Below are 16,492 nucleotides of genomic sequence, written 5' to 3' on the forward strand. Positions count from 1 at the left end.
CCTTAATGCTAAAAGCAAATGACTGTCAGCCTGGAATCCAATACCCAGTGGGAATATCCTTCAAAATAAAGGCAAACGTTGTTATGTACTAGCTAGGTAACCTTGAAAGATCTGTGGCAATCTCAGTTTTCTTATTTGTAAAGTGGAGATGGCCAATTCTACTTCCTTGGAACTGTTGTAAATATTTAGTGAAAAAATTATATAGAATATTAAATACAGTGCTTGGCACAAGTGATTGTTCAAAAATGATACTATATTAACATTTTCCCAATTAATAAATTAAAAACAAAGTAAAGATGTTTCAGACAAAAGCCAAAATAATTTGTCCCAAGCACACCAATTCAAAAAGGAATACTGAGGAAGTTTATCATGAATGAGGAAAAGTATCCTGAAGGGAGCATAATGATGTGGGAGGAATAAGAAACAATAGAATAAATAAGAGGATAAAACTGTTTAAAACAACAATCATGTCGTCTGTATTTGTCTCTGGCTGACATAACAAAGTACCACAGACTGGAGGGCTTAAACAACAGAAATCTACCTCACAGTTCTGGAAGCTGGAAGTCCAAAGTGTAGGTAGGGGTGGTTTTTCCTGAGGCCCCTCTCCTTGGTTTGCAGATGGTGTCCTCTCCCTGTGTTTTCACATGGTGTTCTCTCTGTGTGTGTCCGTGTCCTCATCTCCTCTCCTTACAAGGATACCAGTCATATAGGATTAGGGCCCAACCTAATGACCCATTTTTCCTTTACTACCTCTTTAAAGGCCATATCTCTAAATATAGTCACATTCTGAGATATTGGGGGTTAGGACTCCAACATGTAAATTCTTAGGGTGAGGGACACAGTTCAGTCTATAATAATGCCTTCAGGGGTTTAAAATATATACCAAATTAAGATATATGACTAAATAGTATTAAAGTTGGGAAAAGGATAAAAGGAGTTAAAATATTGTGAAGTTCTAGAGTTGTTCAGGAAGATTATTATAAAAGACTGATAATAAGATACAGATGGATGGTATACTCTCTAGGCCAATCACAAAGAGAATGATAGAGAAGGAAATAGAAATCATAAAAACATTAATTCAAAAGAAGCCAAGAAAGGAGAAGAAAAAGGAAATTTTAAAACATAGCAAATAGGAAACAAAGGGTAAATGATAAATTTAGATTTAAATATATTTGAAATCACATTAAATGTAAATTAAATAAATATTCCAATTAAAACACAATGATCATCAGATTGGATTTTTTAATAATAGCGACACTAAGCTGCTTACAGAAGAGACATCCTAATATATGGTTAGGTGTAAGAATCCGGAAAGTGTGAAAGTAAAATAATAGAAAATTATATACCCTTCAAATATCAACCAAATGAAAGTAAGTACCGCTATGCAATTATCTGACAAGTCGATCTTAATTGAGAAAGCATTACTAAAAATAAAGAGGTATATTTAATAATGATAAAAGGATCCATCTATTAGAAAGACATAACGATTCTAAATCTGAATGTACTTCAAAATATAGTTTTAAATCTGTAAATCAAAAATTAGAGAATTAAAAGAGGAAATATATAAATCTATAATCATAGTTAATTTAACATATGTCTTTTAGTAACTAATAGAACAAGGAAGCCCAACATCAATAATTATATAAAGAACTTGAAGGACATGATTAATAAGCTGTCGGCATAGTGACATATGTAGAATACTAAATTCTACAACCACAGTATATGTTATTTTCCAGTGCACTTGGAACAATCACCAAAACTGACCTGAGCCACAAAGTGAGTCTCTCAAAATTTTAGAGGATTGAAATAATAGAGAATGCATTCTCTGACCAGGATGGAATTAAAACATTTTTAAAAAGCAGAGATAGCTAGAAAATCACCAAGTTTCTTGGCCGGGCACGGTGGCTCACGCCTGTAATCCCAGTACTTTGGGAGGCTGAGGCGGGTACATCACGAGGTCAGGAGATCGAGACCACGTTGAAACCCTGTCTCTGTAAAAATATAAAAAATTAGCCGGGTGCGGTTGCGGGCACCTGTGGTCCCAGCTACTCGGGAGGCTGAGGCAGAAGAATGGCGTGAACCCGGGAGGTGGAGCTTGCGGTGAGCAGGGGTCGCGCCACTGCACTCCAGCCTGGGCGACAGAGTGAGACTCCGTCTCAAAAAAAAAAAAAAAAAAGAAGAAAGAAAATCACCAAGATTCCACATACAGTAAAGAATACATTCTAAAGAATCTATAGATCAAAGAGAAAAGCACCATATAACTTAGAAAATATTTTGAACTGATGAATGAAAATAGAACATGTCTAAATATATGGGGTATACCTAAAGCCATAATCAGAAGGATAAAGTGTTAAATGCGTGTATTAGAGAAGAAGAAAGGTTGAAAAAGAATAATCTAAATGTTGATCTAGAAAAGTTAGAAAAAGAATAGCAAATGAAACCAAAATAAAGTACAAGGAAGGAAATAATTATAATAAGAGCAGAAATCCATGAAATAGAAAGCAAGCATACAGCAAAGAAACACAACAAAAGGAAAAATTGTTTGTTTGAAAAAAAGCTAATAAAATGGATAATCATTGGCAAAATGAGCTAAAAAAAGAGAATACATAAATTATCAATATTATGAAGAAAAGGGGATGTTATAAAAATGTCATACCAATAAATTTCAAAATATAAATAAAATAGGCAAATTCCTGGTAAAGCATTACTTGCCAAAACTAAGATAAGATGCAATAGAAAATCTGAATTGTCATCCATGTATGAAAGAAATTGAGACTGTAATTTAATTCTTTCCCACAAGTAAAATTCTATGCCCAAATTCTTCACTAATGAAATCCTTCTAAACATTTAAGAAGGAGTGACACTGATCTCACACAAACTTACCCAGGGATAGAAAAAGAGGGAACACTTCCCACCTCATTTTATGAAGCCGGTTAACCTTGATACCAAAATCAGCAAAGAAAGAAAACTTATAAATCAGTCTTCCCTAATAACGTAGTGTAAAAATACTAAATAAAGCATTAACAAACCAAATTGAGGACCTAATCAAAAGTATAATAAAACAAGTCCAAATTGGATTTATTCTAGGATGCAAAGTTGATTTAATGTTCAAAAAATTAGTCAATGTAATTTGCCACGCTAAGAAAATAAAAGGACAAGCAACTAAATAGATGCCAAAAAAGCACTTGATAAAATTCAACACCCATTCATGATAAAAGAAAAAAAAAATATTCTGAGTGTGGGATTAGAAGGGAACATTCTTTAACTGATAGAGTAGCTTGGAAGAGAAGGAACTCTAAAATAAACATCACACCTAATGGGAAATATTGAAAGATTTTACCCAAATTAAGAATGAAACAAAGATACTCAGTCACCACTTCTATTCAACATTACATTGGCAGTAGTTGCAATAAGGAAAAAAAAAAGCTATCAAAATTAGAAATAATGGGAAATGAAATTGTAATTATTTTTAAATAACATGATTGTGTACATAGAAAATCCATTTAAAAATTAACAGAAAATCCATTAGCATTAATAAGTGAATTCAGCAAGGTGATAGATATAAGGTCAATATACAAAGCTCAATTATATTGTTATATTTCAGCAACAAAAGAACACTGAAATTTAAATGACACAATTAAAGTAGAAGCTACTGGAGCAAGTAAGTAACTAATGGGCAGACAAACTTAAGTGGTAATTGACTGATTTATGGAAGCTAAGTGTGGACTAGCTTGAAAGTCAAAAACTCTTTTGGGTTCAGGCTAGGGGGAGGGGTGGTGCGAGAGGTCATAATTTCATGAGTTTTACCTCCTAGAGACCAACAAAGTTATCAAAGTGAAGATCAGAGAAAAATCACTTCCTGCTTCCAGCAAGGGGACAGGAAAAGCAACCATTTTAAAATATACCCAGAGAGATCCGTTCTCTTTAACAAAGGCCTTTTCTCAGAGGAAACTACTTTACCAAAACCTGAAGCCTTGAAAGAAGGAAGTACCCAGCTCTATCTCCCTCTAACCTTCTTATCTCACCTACACAAGGGGAAAGCTGAGAAGCACTTGTGAGGGTCACAGCCCAGGGGCACAGGCTTACTAAATGACTAAGTCCTAATCATCGGACTATAAAGATTTTTCCCTCTCCTCATACATTACCACCACATTAACAGGCTCCTGTGTGATAACCAAGATTACAGCAGAAAGAACTATAAAGCTAAGACTCAATTTAAAAAGGAGTCTCTAGGAAAATCCCAAGACAACAAAGAACACAAACACAAAAAGGCTAGAGGAAATGGAAGGCCCTAGCACCTCCAGCTACAGCAGCTGTTAAACACAGCTTAACTTCTAGCCATATAAACATAAACGCTCACGTTAAAGGTCTGTTTAGTTTCTATTACTCAATAAATCATTTCTGGCTTTGAAAACAAAATTATAAACCATACTAAAAGGCAAAACACCAAAACCAAAACAAACAAATAAAATTGTCTGAAGAGACAAAGCAAGCATCAGAACGTGGCTCAAATATGACACTGATTTTGGAATTATGAGACCAGGAATTTAAAAATCCTATTAAATGTGCTAAGGGCTTTAATGAAAAAAAAAGTGGACAACATGCAAGAACAGATGGGCAATATAAACAGGGAGAAAAATTCTACAAAAGAATCAGAATAAAACATTAGAAAATAAAAGCACTGTAACGAGAGTGAAGAATGCCTTTGATGTGCTCATTAGTACGCTGGACACTGTCAAGGAAAGAATCAATAAGCTTTAAGATATGTTAATAGAAACTTCCCAAACTGATATGTAAACAGAAAAAAATAATGGGGAAAAAAGGAACAGAATATTCAAAAGCTGTGGGTCAATTACAAAGGGTGTTAAGATACACATAGTAAGTGGCCAGATATGGTGACTTATTCCTGTAATCCTAGCACTTTAGGAAGCCTAGGGGGGATACTGTTTGAGCCCAGAAGTTCAGGAGCAGCCTGGGCAACATAGTCAGACACGATCTCTACAAAAAATACAAAATTTAGCCAGGCATGGTGGTGTTTGTCTGTAGCCCCAGATGCTCAGAAGGCTGAGGTGGGAGGAACTTCTGAGCCCAGGGAGGTAGTGGCTGCAGTGAACTGTGATCATGCCACTGCACACCAATCTGGGTGACAGAGTGAGACCCTGTCTCAGGGAAAACAAAGAAATAAGAATATCAGAAGAAGAATGAACAGAAGAAATATTTGGATTAATAACGAGAATTTCCAAAAATCAATGCCAGAAAGCAAACCACAGATTAAAAGGGCAGAGAACACAATAAGGATGTTTTTAAAAATCTAATTATAGCATATTCAAATTGTAGAAAACCAAACACAGAGAATATCTTGAAAGAAACCAGAGGAAAAAAACACCTTACTTGCATAGGAGCAAAGATAAGAAGTATACCAGAATTCTCTTGAGAAATTATTCAAGCAAGAAAAAAAGTAGAGTGAAATATTTAAAGTGTTGAAAGAAAAAACCACCAACCTACAATTATGTATCCAGCAAAATTATTCTTCTGTATTTGTCCATTGTCACACTGCTGATAAAGACACACCCGAGACTGGGCAATTTACAAAAGAAAGAGGTTTAGTGGGACTTACAGTTCCAAGTGGCTGGGGAAGCCTCACAATCATAGCAGAAGACAATAAAGAACAAGTCACATCTTACATGGGTGGCAGCAGGCAAAGAGAGAGAACTTGTGCAGGAACTCCACTTTTTAAAACCATCAGATCCCATGAGACTAATTCACTATCCCCAGAACAGCACAGGAAACTTGCCCCCATGATTCAATTACTTCCCATTGGGTCCCTCCCACAGCAACTGGAAATTCAAGATGAGATTTGGGTGGGGACACAGCCAAACCGTATCACCTTCAAAAGCAAAGGAGAAATACTTTCTCGAGTAAAAACTGAGAGAATTTTTTACTGGTAGATCTGCCTTGCAAAAAATTATTTTTAAAAAGTTCTTAGAGAAAAGGAAAGTATATAGGTTAGAAACTCAGAACTACGTAAAGAATGAAAAAGTGTCAGAGAATGAATAAATAAAAATAAAATCTTTATTTTATTCATAATTTTTAACTGTCTGCTCAAAACAATAATAGCAACAATGTGTTCAATGATTATAGCATGTGGATAAATAAAATAATTGGCAGCAGTGTACTAAGGGATGAATCAGGAATACTTTACCTGCACTACCCATGAAGCAGTATGATGTCATTTGAAGGTGGACTTAGATTAGTTGTAAATGTATTAATGTATTGCAAACTCTAGAGAAACCACTAAAATTTTTTTTAAAGAAGTATAATTGATATGCTGAGAGAATAGAACATTGAATTATGTAAAATCCTCAATTAAGACCAAAGAAGGCAGAAAAAGAGGGGAAGATAAAAAACAGGTACAATAAATAGAAAAGTTACAAATATGGTAGATATTAATTCAACTGTATCAATTATCATTTTAAGTGGAAATGATTCAAAAACACCTACTAAGAGACAGAGATTGTCAGAGCAGATCAAAGAACAGAAACTAACTATATGTTGTCTACAAGAAATACACTTTGAATGTAAATCCACAGATATATTAAAAATAAAAGAATGTCAAAAAGCATACCATGCTAACCCTTATGTAAAGACAGGAAGAGTAGCTACGTTAATGTCAGACAAATCAGACTACAGATTAAGGAAGACTATTAGAGATAAAAAGCAGCATTAGAAAAGGATAAACTGGTCAATTTTCCAAGAAGACATAATTCTTAATGTATATGGGCCTAAGAACAGAGCATCAAAATACGTGAGGCAAAAACAGAACTGCAAAGAGAAATAGACAAATTCACTATCATACTTGGAGACTTAAACACTCCTCTATCAGTAATTGACAGACATGGCAAGCATAAAGTAGTAAGAATTTAGTTAACTACATATCATTATCAGTCAACTAGTTCTAATTGACATGTATAGGACAGTTGTTGACTTCATACAAGAAGAGCATAATACACATTCTTCTTAAGCTCACATGGAACACTTAACAAAATATACCACATGCTGAGCCATAAGACACACCTTAACAAATTTAAAAGAATAAAAATCATGTATTCTTTCACATCACAATGACATTAAATAGAAATCAATAACCGAAAAACAGCAGGAAAATAACAAATTATTTAGAAATTATACCACACAGTTATAAATAACACATGGGCCAAACAATGAGTCTCAAGATAAATTTTAAAATATTTTGAATTAAATGAAAACAAAAATACAACTTAGTATTTGTGGGATTCAGTGACTGAAAGCAGTGTTATTTACTTCAGTTTCTATTACTCAATAAATGATTTCTGGCTTTGAAAATAAAATTACATATATAGCACTGAATGCATATGTTAGAAAAGAAGAATAATCTAAAATCAGTATCTAAGCTTTCACCAAAGGAAACTAACGAAAAAGAACAGTATAAGCCTAAAGCAAGCAGAAAATAGAAGTAACAAAAATTAGAGCAGAAATGAATAAAATTGAAAACAGGAAATCAACAGAGAAAATTAATCAAACCAAAGCTGGTTTTTTTGAAAGATTAATAAAATTCATAAACCTCTAGCCAGTCTAGCCAAGAAAAGAGAGAAGACATAAATTACTCATATCAGAAATGAAAGAGGGATCATCACTATTGATTCCATGGACATTAAAAGGATAATAAAAAAAATACTATGAACAACTTCATGCCAACAAATTTAATGACTCAGATAAATTGGACCACTCCCTTGAAAGACCCAACCTACCAAACTCACACGTGGAAAAATAGATAATCTGAAGATGCCTATGTTACATAAAGAAAATAAATAAATAATAACCTTCCAGAAAAGAAAGTATCGAGCCCAGGTAATTTCACTGGGGAATTCTACCAAACATTAAAGAAAGAAATGATGCCAATTTTTCATAATCTCTTTCAGAAGATAAAAGCAGAAGAAATACTTTCTAACTCATTCTATGAGGCCAGCATTATCTTAATACCAGACTAGGTATAAGGACATAATATAAGGACATTACAAGAAAGGAAAACTATGGACCAGTATCTCTCATGCACATAGATGCAAAAATCTTCAAAATATTAACAAATAGCATCCAACAATGTATAAAAAGAATTATACACCACAACCAAGTGGGATTTATTCCAGTTATATAAGTCTGGTTCAACTTTGGAAAGTCAAATAATATAATTTATCGTATTGGTAGGCTAAAGAAGAAAAATCATATGATCAATAGATGCAGAAGAAGATTTTGACAAAACTCAACAGACATTCATGTTAAAAATTCTCAGCACTCTAGGAATAGACTTCCTCAATTTGATAAAGAACATCTACAAAAGCTTACAGCTAACATACTTAATGGTGAGGAACTGGATGCTTTCCTCCCAAAATCAGAAAACAGGGGAAGGATGTCTGCCTCACCACTTCTATTCAACATTGTACTTGGAGTCCTAGCTAATGTAATAAGACAAGAAAAGGGAAAGAAGGCCAGGCACGGTGGCTCACGCCTGTAATCCCAACACTTTGGGAGGCTGAGGCAGGCGGATCAAAAGGTCAGGAGATTGAGACCAAACTGGCTAAAACGGTGAAACCCCATCTCTACTAAAAATACAAAAAATTAGCCAGGCGTGGTGGCTTGTGCCTATAGTCTCACCTACTCAGGAGGCTGAGGCAGGAGAATCACTTGACTCTGGGAGGTGGAGGTTGCAGTGAGCCAAGATCATGGCACTGCACTCCAGCCTGGACAACAGAGCGAGACTCCATCTCAAAATTAAAAAAAAAAAAAAAAAAAAAAAAAAAAAAAGGAAAGAAAAAAAGACAAGAAAAGGGAAAGAAAAAAAGCATTATTGGGATTGGGAAGGAAGAACTCAGTTCACAAATGACATGAATGTTAATGTGGAAAATTTCAAAGAATTGACCAAAAAAAAAAAAAAAAAAAACCCCACAAACCTCCTGAAACCAATAAATGAGCAAGGTTGCAGGGTATAAGGTTAATACACAAAAGTCAATTGGGTTTCTACATACTCCAATGAACAACTGGCATTTGAAACACAATACTATTTACATTAGTACCAAAAAAATCTTTACACATAAATATAATAAAATATTTACAAGATCTATATGAAAAAAAGTACAAACCTCTGGTGAAAGAAATCAAAGAATATCTAAATAGAGAGATCTTCCATGTTCATGAATAGGGAGACTCAATATTGTTTAGATGCCAGATCTTTCCAACTCTATCTATAAATTCAACAAAATTCAAATCAAAATCTCACAAATTATTCTGTGGATACTGAAAAAATAATTCCAATGTTTATATGGAAAGACAAAAGACTCAGACTAACCAATATGTTCCCCAACTTTAAACTTACTGTAAAGCCACAGTAATGAAGATAGGACGATGCTGGTAAAAATAATCGACAAATTGATCAGTGGAACAGAGTTAAGTGCCCAGAAATAGACCCTCACAAATATAGTCAACTGACAAAGGGGCAAAGGCAATTGAATGGAGAAAGAACAGTCCTTTTCATAATAATACGGGGGGTAACTAGACACCCATATGTTAAAAATGGGAGATAATACCTAAACTAAAATCTTCCCAAAGTTTGAATTACTGGTGTTAGACTTCTTGGAGAGCAATTTTTTATTTATTTATTTATTTAGAGACGAAGTCTCACTCTGTAGCCCAGGCTGGAGTGCAGTGGTGCGATCTCAGCTCATTGCAACCTCCACCTCCCAGGTTCAAGCGATTCTCAGCCTCCCAAGTAGCTGGGATTACAGGCCTGCGCCACCACACCCGGCTAATTTTTTTGTATTTTTGGTAGAAACAGGGTTTCACCATATTGGCCAGGCTGGTCTCGAACTCCTGACCTCAAGTGATCTGCCCGCCTCAGCCTCCCAAAGTACTGGGATTACAGGCGTGAGCCACCGTGCCCAGTCAAGGAGAGCAATTTTAGGAGGAAGGTATGGGGAGTAACCACTGGGCCCCAGAAGTTGTTTTGTTCTGTTTGTGTGTGGTTGGGGGTGGGGCAGCTGGGAAGGAAATGTCAGTGGAAAAAGGAATGCAGAAATGGATTTTTCTTTGCACCCCATCCTACCAAGCTGCACCTCTGCCTTACCCCTTTTTTCTGATAGCATCTTTTATGACTTCATTTATTCCAGAAAGCCTCACCCCGCAAAGCTCTTCCTGGTATCCTTTTCACCTAGGCAAGCAGGTAAGGTGCTGCCCAGCACCCACAACCCTGGAATCCTGTTATTGTCCCAACTCAGTCTGACCCTTGGCTGGCTGTGATGCGTTGGGATTCCTCAGGACATCTTTCTGGGTTGGGTGCAAACCAAGGGTGACTGACTCATGCTAAGGAGCCTGCACTGCCTTCTCAGAGCACAGGTCTGCCCTCCAGGACTTCACTCTGCTTCTGTTTGGGCAGGGTCTGCCCACTGCTCCTTATCTTGGTGCCACAGTAGATCTTTGGTATTCAGGTTAATTACTCTCACCCAAGCATGCCCTTTGCTTCAGAGAAGTTATTTCTCACACTTGGCTTTAACAGAACATCAGGTCCAGGTGCAAAAGGCAACACAAATGAGGTCTATTTATCCACCCACAAAACTGCCTTTCCCTCCAGAAACAGCAGGCTGACAGAGATATCGCCTACTGTCATTCTGATTCCTGCAGTCCCAAGGTCATGAATAGTAAAATATGCAAACCAGCCACCCTTGCCTGCCATTGGTCAATAATCTATTACCAAATAAAATCTTACCTGGAGCCTTCCTATCAACCCCACGTGAACAAAGCGCTGCTCTAAACCTTAATTAAACCCACATTGTTCTGGGTGGTGTCTCTCCAGGCAAAGCTGTCCTTTGAAATTCAGATTCCTTGCACAAATGCATTCTGACATGACACTCCCTGTTGCAAGTTTGCTAGTCCAGCTATCTGAGAATAAATTATGCATTTGTCCAGGCTACAGAAAGCTACTGGAAAGTGGATTTTCCATTTAGCATTTCTATCACTCAACTCTCTCTACACTGGAAATTGACTCCAATCCACTATTTGCATTTATAGATCACAGGGCTAAAACAAAGTTAGTTTTCTCCTCGCAAAAAAAAAAAAAAAAAAAAAAAATCCCTGTAAGATTTTAGCTGATGTGACAAATGAGAGAAACCTGGGGACATGGTGAAGTTTGAAGTTGATACTCACTTTCATCATTGCCTGAGTTTTCCCAAGCAGCTTTTGAAGAGTGAGGAACTAAGTTTTCTTAGAAGAGTAAATGTCTCACAGAGGGGTCACCCTTATACCTTGGATGTTGAAACTTTGTACTTCTGGAACTAAAGCAGTTACCACGGTGCTGGGCATTGGGGGTAGGGCTAGGGCGTTCTAACCTCAGGAGGGCTAACAGTTCGGGGACACTCTTTATATCTTTGGCGACCCCATTTTTTTTCAAGCCCAAAATGAGGCCAGGTGATCTGGCAAGTTTTGTGTTTCTAACATTGTGACAAACCCCAGAATGATATTGCATTACAGAAAAAACTCCTAGGCTCAGGCAACTGGGACCCCAGGCTTAGGCCCCACACTTTGGGGGGCCCGTCTGGCCTTTTCCAGCCGTGTCTAGGGCCATACCACCCTGAACGCGCCCCATCTCGTCTGATCTCGGAAGCTAAGCAGGGTCGGGCCTGGTTAGTACTTGGATGGGAGACCGCCTGGGAATACCGGGTGCTGTAGGCTTACTTTGTGTCTGACCCATGTTTCCCCGAGACAAAACACCAAGCTCACACCACACGCACATCACAAAACAAAGAACGGGTAAAAAGGGCACACACACACTTTTTCAGTTTACACCAAACCAGAATCAAAACCAAAATCAGAATATCCAGAAATCCAGGTCAAAACCAAAACCAAAGTATCAAGCAATTCAAGTCAAGTCAAAAACAAAAACCAAAGTGCCAGTACAGGCACGCCTTGGGTGATCAGGCCACGCTTCCACTCAAATGGAGTGGGCAAGTTCCAAAGACCAGTCTTACCAAGTTTCAGATGTCCGGACTCCAAGTGCCAGTTCCTTCCCGGTGTTCAGCCACTGCGTTGATCCTCCAGGGAGGCCTGCCACGTGCTGCTCTGACGAGGCGTTCCACCGGGGCAATTGCCTACCCAGGAGTGCTCTTGGGGTCTGCGTCGCTCAAGCTGGCCAAATAACTCCTCGGCCAGTTCTCCCTTGCACGGCAGCAGCACAGTGAGAATTTTCATCACAGAATTCATTCAGTCTCAGGGTGGTGTTTCTCCAGGGGCAGACTTCAGAATACCACCAGGTCAGAACCACCTGGGGCCCTCTCCAGACCTACTGAGTTAGAATCCTTAGGTCAGTGGCTCGCAGACCAGGGGCTGCAGACCAGCATCATGAGCATCACCTGGGAACGTGCTAGGAACAGGCTCTAATTCTCAGGCCCCACCCCAGATCTTTTGAATCAGAAGTTCTGGGTGTGGGACCTGGAAACGTGCTTCACCAGCCTCCAGGGGATTCTGATGCAGAGCAGTGGCCAGGGGTCAGCCCCAGCAATTTCGAGGAGCTCCCCAGGTGCTTCTGACACATGGGTAAATTGAAAAAAAAGGAGAAATTAGGGGGGAAACAAACAGAAAGTCCCAGGAGTCAACAGAATCTGACTTGGGATTTATGAGACATGCTCTGGGTCCACAGCCCCCTTCAGGGTCTTGGCCCTGACCTCTTCTCGTTCTTCCCTACCTTCACACGTGAGATGCTACTGTTAACACTCTAATAACAATGGATGCTTTTAAAGCTGCGACCCTTTAGGTCCACCCCAGGAAAGACCAATCCCTTGCTTATACCTAACTGTGGCCTGCCCTCTTTGTTCTGTTGCTTTCTGATTATAAGTCTCTTCCCTGATAGATGATTCTGGAGAGAAAACAGTACTGGAGGCTGTTGATTGGAAAAGTAGCTCCTAATACCATCTTTGCATGAGCTCTCTGGAATAACCAAATGTTCTAGATTCTGTATTTGATATTTTGACATCTTGGAGCCTGGCTGATGGTAGAGGCACAGCCCCTCCCAGAGTTAGCCAGTTCCTAGAGACAGTACAGGATTCACCCACGAACACATCTTTCACAGTCAAGCCAACCAGTCCAGAGCCCACACCTCCAACCGCCTCCTTTATCAGGCTCTCACACTCAAGGCCACCAGTTACCAGTCCCAGTCACTCCAGGGCCAGGTACCAGACAACTAAGGCAGTTCTATGGCCCAGAGCCTGCTCAAATTTTCCAAGCCAGCCAATCCTAAGCCTGCCTCACCTGTTTCTTCTCACAATAAAGCCTTCTGCCCACAGATTCCCCCTTTCCCTCTGCCTCCTGACTGACCTGATGCTTCCCCGTGTGGCCCAGTGTGCTCCCTCCTCCTGGGGACTGTGAGTAATAAACTCTCTCTTCAATGGCTGTCATCTCCTGGTCTGTTGGCCTCACCATACCTGAATAATAATAAAACCTACATTTTCAAGCACCTCTGTCTTCCCTTAGGAAGGAAGTGGGTATCCCTGGAGACATTAAGCTTTGGGCTGATCCTTAAGACATCTGGCATGGAGGTGTGGGAAGTTCTGTGCCACCAACCATGTTGTCAGCAGACTAGGACTGCAACAACTGCCTTCTTCAGAAGTACAGCTTCCCCTCTCCCAGGAATTTTCCTGACAGATTCTTCCCTTTGTCTCTACAGAAGAAAAGGGAGTGAAGGGGCAGCAACTGAGTGAGCACAGGTGGGGAGATGGGTAGGAGATCTGATGCCAGGGTCAGTCTGCCTCATGCAGGCCCACTCCTCCACTAACTGGCTGAGAGATCCTGGGCAGCACCTCCCAGAGTAAGCCAATGCCAAGAGGCAGTACAGGACTTACCTGCAAACATACTCTACTTACTTACATCTGCTTGTGTCACTGTTTTCTTAACTGCAAAATGGGGATTTAACCCCACCCGCTTCATGTAAGGAATAAAAGAGATAACATACATAGAGCTCCAGGACTGGGTGCAGCCCATGGAGACACTTCATGAGTGGTTAGCTGTGAGTGAGGTGCACATTAGCCCTGTCCCAGCAATCCCCTGGTCCTCGTGTCATCACCACCAGGAAGCCTTTAACTTTAGAGACTAAGAAACTGCAGTATCACATATTGACATGTAAAACTATGCTGTCACAGATGCAACGGTTTGATGGATTAATTTGGGGATGTAGAGGGCCACCTGAAATGGCCCCTTGAATGGAAGATGTTCCATTCTCTGCTTCCCCATCCTTCGAATGCCATTTTTTTCTCAACAGCAGTGGTTTTCAAAGCATGGTTCCTGGACCAGCAGCATTAGCATCACCTTAGGCCTTGTTAGAAATGCAAATTCTTGGGCCTACTAAACCAGACACTCTGGGTTTGGGGTCCAGTAACCCTTACCCTAACAAGCCCTACAGAAGATTCTGATGCATACTTGCTATGGACTGAATATTTGTGTCTCTCCAAAATTCCTGTGTTTAAGTCCTAATCCCCAATGTGAGGTATTACAAGGTGGGGCCTTTGGGAGGCTCTGCCTTCATGAATGGGATTTGCCCACATAAAAGAGGCCCAAGAGAGCTCCCTTGCCTCTTCCACCATGCAAGGATGCAGCAAACTGTGCGTCTATGAACCAGGGAACAGGCTCTCGCCGGACATCAAATGTGCCAGTGCCTTGATCTTGGACTGTCCAGCCTCCAGAACTGTGAGCAACAAATTTCTGTTGTTTTTAAGCCACTCAGTCAATGGCAATTTTTTTTATAGCAGCCTGAACAGAGTAAGACAACACTCAAGTTTGAGAACTACTGCTTTATCACAGTGGAACCACTCATGCAGTGCTGGATCTAGAGCTAGCTAGGGAATAGGGCAACTTCCTGAGGGGTTTGGAATCCAATTTCTAATCAATGGAGCATATAATAAATAAAGACAATATGGCCATATCTGAAACCTGCTGTCCCTAGGCCCACACAATTTATATCATCCCTGCGGGTGATGAAAAACATTCCACCTACCATGTCTTCAGCTTGTCCATTGGCCACTTCTTCAAAGGGCTCCCTTGCCTGCCAAGGCCTGATTGATGCTGTCGCAGCTCCTGAAAAAGGGTTTAGGGCAGGGAGATAGGGATGAGAGTTTGCTTAAGATAGGGGTATTTGTCCCTTGTGGGTCAGCATTCCTTATCAGAGACTGCTTCAAACAACATTGCTGATAATAACATATCCCCTCAAAGGCACCAAGAGAGTCTGTCCATCTTATTTTGTGCTGCCCATAACAAAGTATTATAGAGTGGGTGGCTTATAAACAACAGAAATTTATTTCTTACAGTTCTAAAGACTGGGAATCCAAGATCAGAGGGCCGGCATCATCATGTTCTGGTGGGGGCCCTCTTCTGTGTTGCAGACTGCCGACTTCCCATTGTATCTTCACAAGGTGGAAAGAGGACCAGAGAGCTCTCTCTTTCATAAGGGCACCAATCCTATTCATGAGGACTCCACCCTCATGACCAAATCACCTCCACAAAGGCCCCATCTCTAAATGCCAACACATTGGGGATTAGAATTCAACATAAGAACGGGGCAAGGAGTGGATGCCAACATTCAGTCCATAGCACTCACCATCTCTCAGAAGGTAGAAGGAGATGTCCGTGTCTAAAATCTGAATTGCTCTTGGCTTGTATAGTACTGTCATGTAAAGTAAAGCACACAAAATCCACATAAACTGCTGAGAAAGAGATCTATTTGGAATGCAAACAGAGCATGTCCTCAGGTCTACACAGGTAAACATGGAAGATACCTGGGAGAATTTAGCTCTGGAAATTGAAGGAAGTGTAACTACAGTTGCATTTCTGGGACATCGCAGGAAAACTCTTTTCCCATTGATTGAGACCTCCACTCTCAGCCCCTCTATTTCCTGCCTTCTTGCACCCTTGCCTACCCCTCCTGCCCTAGCTCAGACATGGTCCATCAATTTCAGCCATATTTGCCAGTATCCCCTACCCCAGTTCTCCTCAAACTTGGACCCCAGACCAGTTAAACCTGAATGTCTGTATTGCGATTGAAGCCTCAGTATATCTTTTAAGTTCCCCAGGTGATTCCCATGTGTAGCCAAGTTGGAGGACCAGGGATCTACTCTGCGCTTCCTTCACACCTGCCACAGACACCAACTCTCCAATAATTGCAGTGTCTGCCTCCTCAACACCTGTCCCTGGCCACAGAGCCTGGTGGGGACAAACCACATCCTCTCATGCTCACCTCCTTCAGTTCCTCCTGGGCCTGCCAAACTCTAGTGTGCAGTTGGCCATCAATCCCCCATTTTCTATACTGGTTATGTCCGAACTTTTCCACCCTCCTCAAAAGCTTCTGTCTTCTGCTCAGCATACCCTTCCTCAGGGAACTCACCTAACTCCTGCCACCCCACTTATGGATTTACTAACCCATTCTTTC

At 39.9% G+C, this 16,492-nt stretch overlaps 1 long non-coding RNA gene and 1 other non-coding gene across 3 annotated transcripts in view; both read left to right on the plus strand.

Moving 5' to 3' along the window:
• Positions 1-3,608: 3,608 nt before the first annotated feature.
• Positions 3,609-16,492, plus strand: part of LOC129059859 (uncharacterized) — a 35,130-nt gene continuing 22,246 nt past the window's right edge. For both annotated transcript variants that reach the window (XR_008525931.2, XR_008525929.2), the window contains exon 1: positions 3,609-3,661. This is a non-coding gene — a long non-coding RNA (uncharacterized LOC129059859). The remainder of the gene's footprint in view (positions 3,662-16,492) is intronic.
• On the plus strand, positions 11,636-11,754 carry LOC112133926 (5S ribosomal RNA). The gene has a single exon (XR_002915533.1). It is a non-coding gene; the product is annotated as a 5S ribosomal RNA (ribosomal RNA).

The sequence above is a fragment of the Pongo abelii genome, chromosome 5, assembly GCF_028885655.2.
Source record: "Pongo abelii isolate AG06213 chromosome 5, NHGRI_mPonAbe1-v2.0_pri, whole genome shotgun sequence".
Lineage (NCBI taxonomy): Eukaryota > Metazoa > Chordata > Mammalia > Primates > Hominidae > Pongo > Pongo abelii.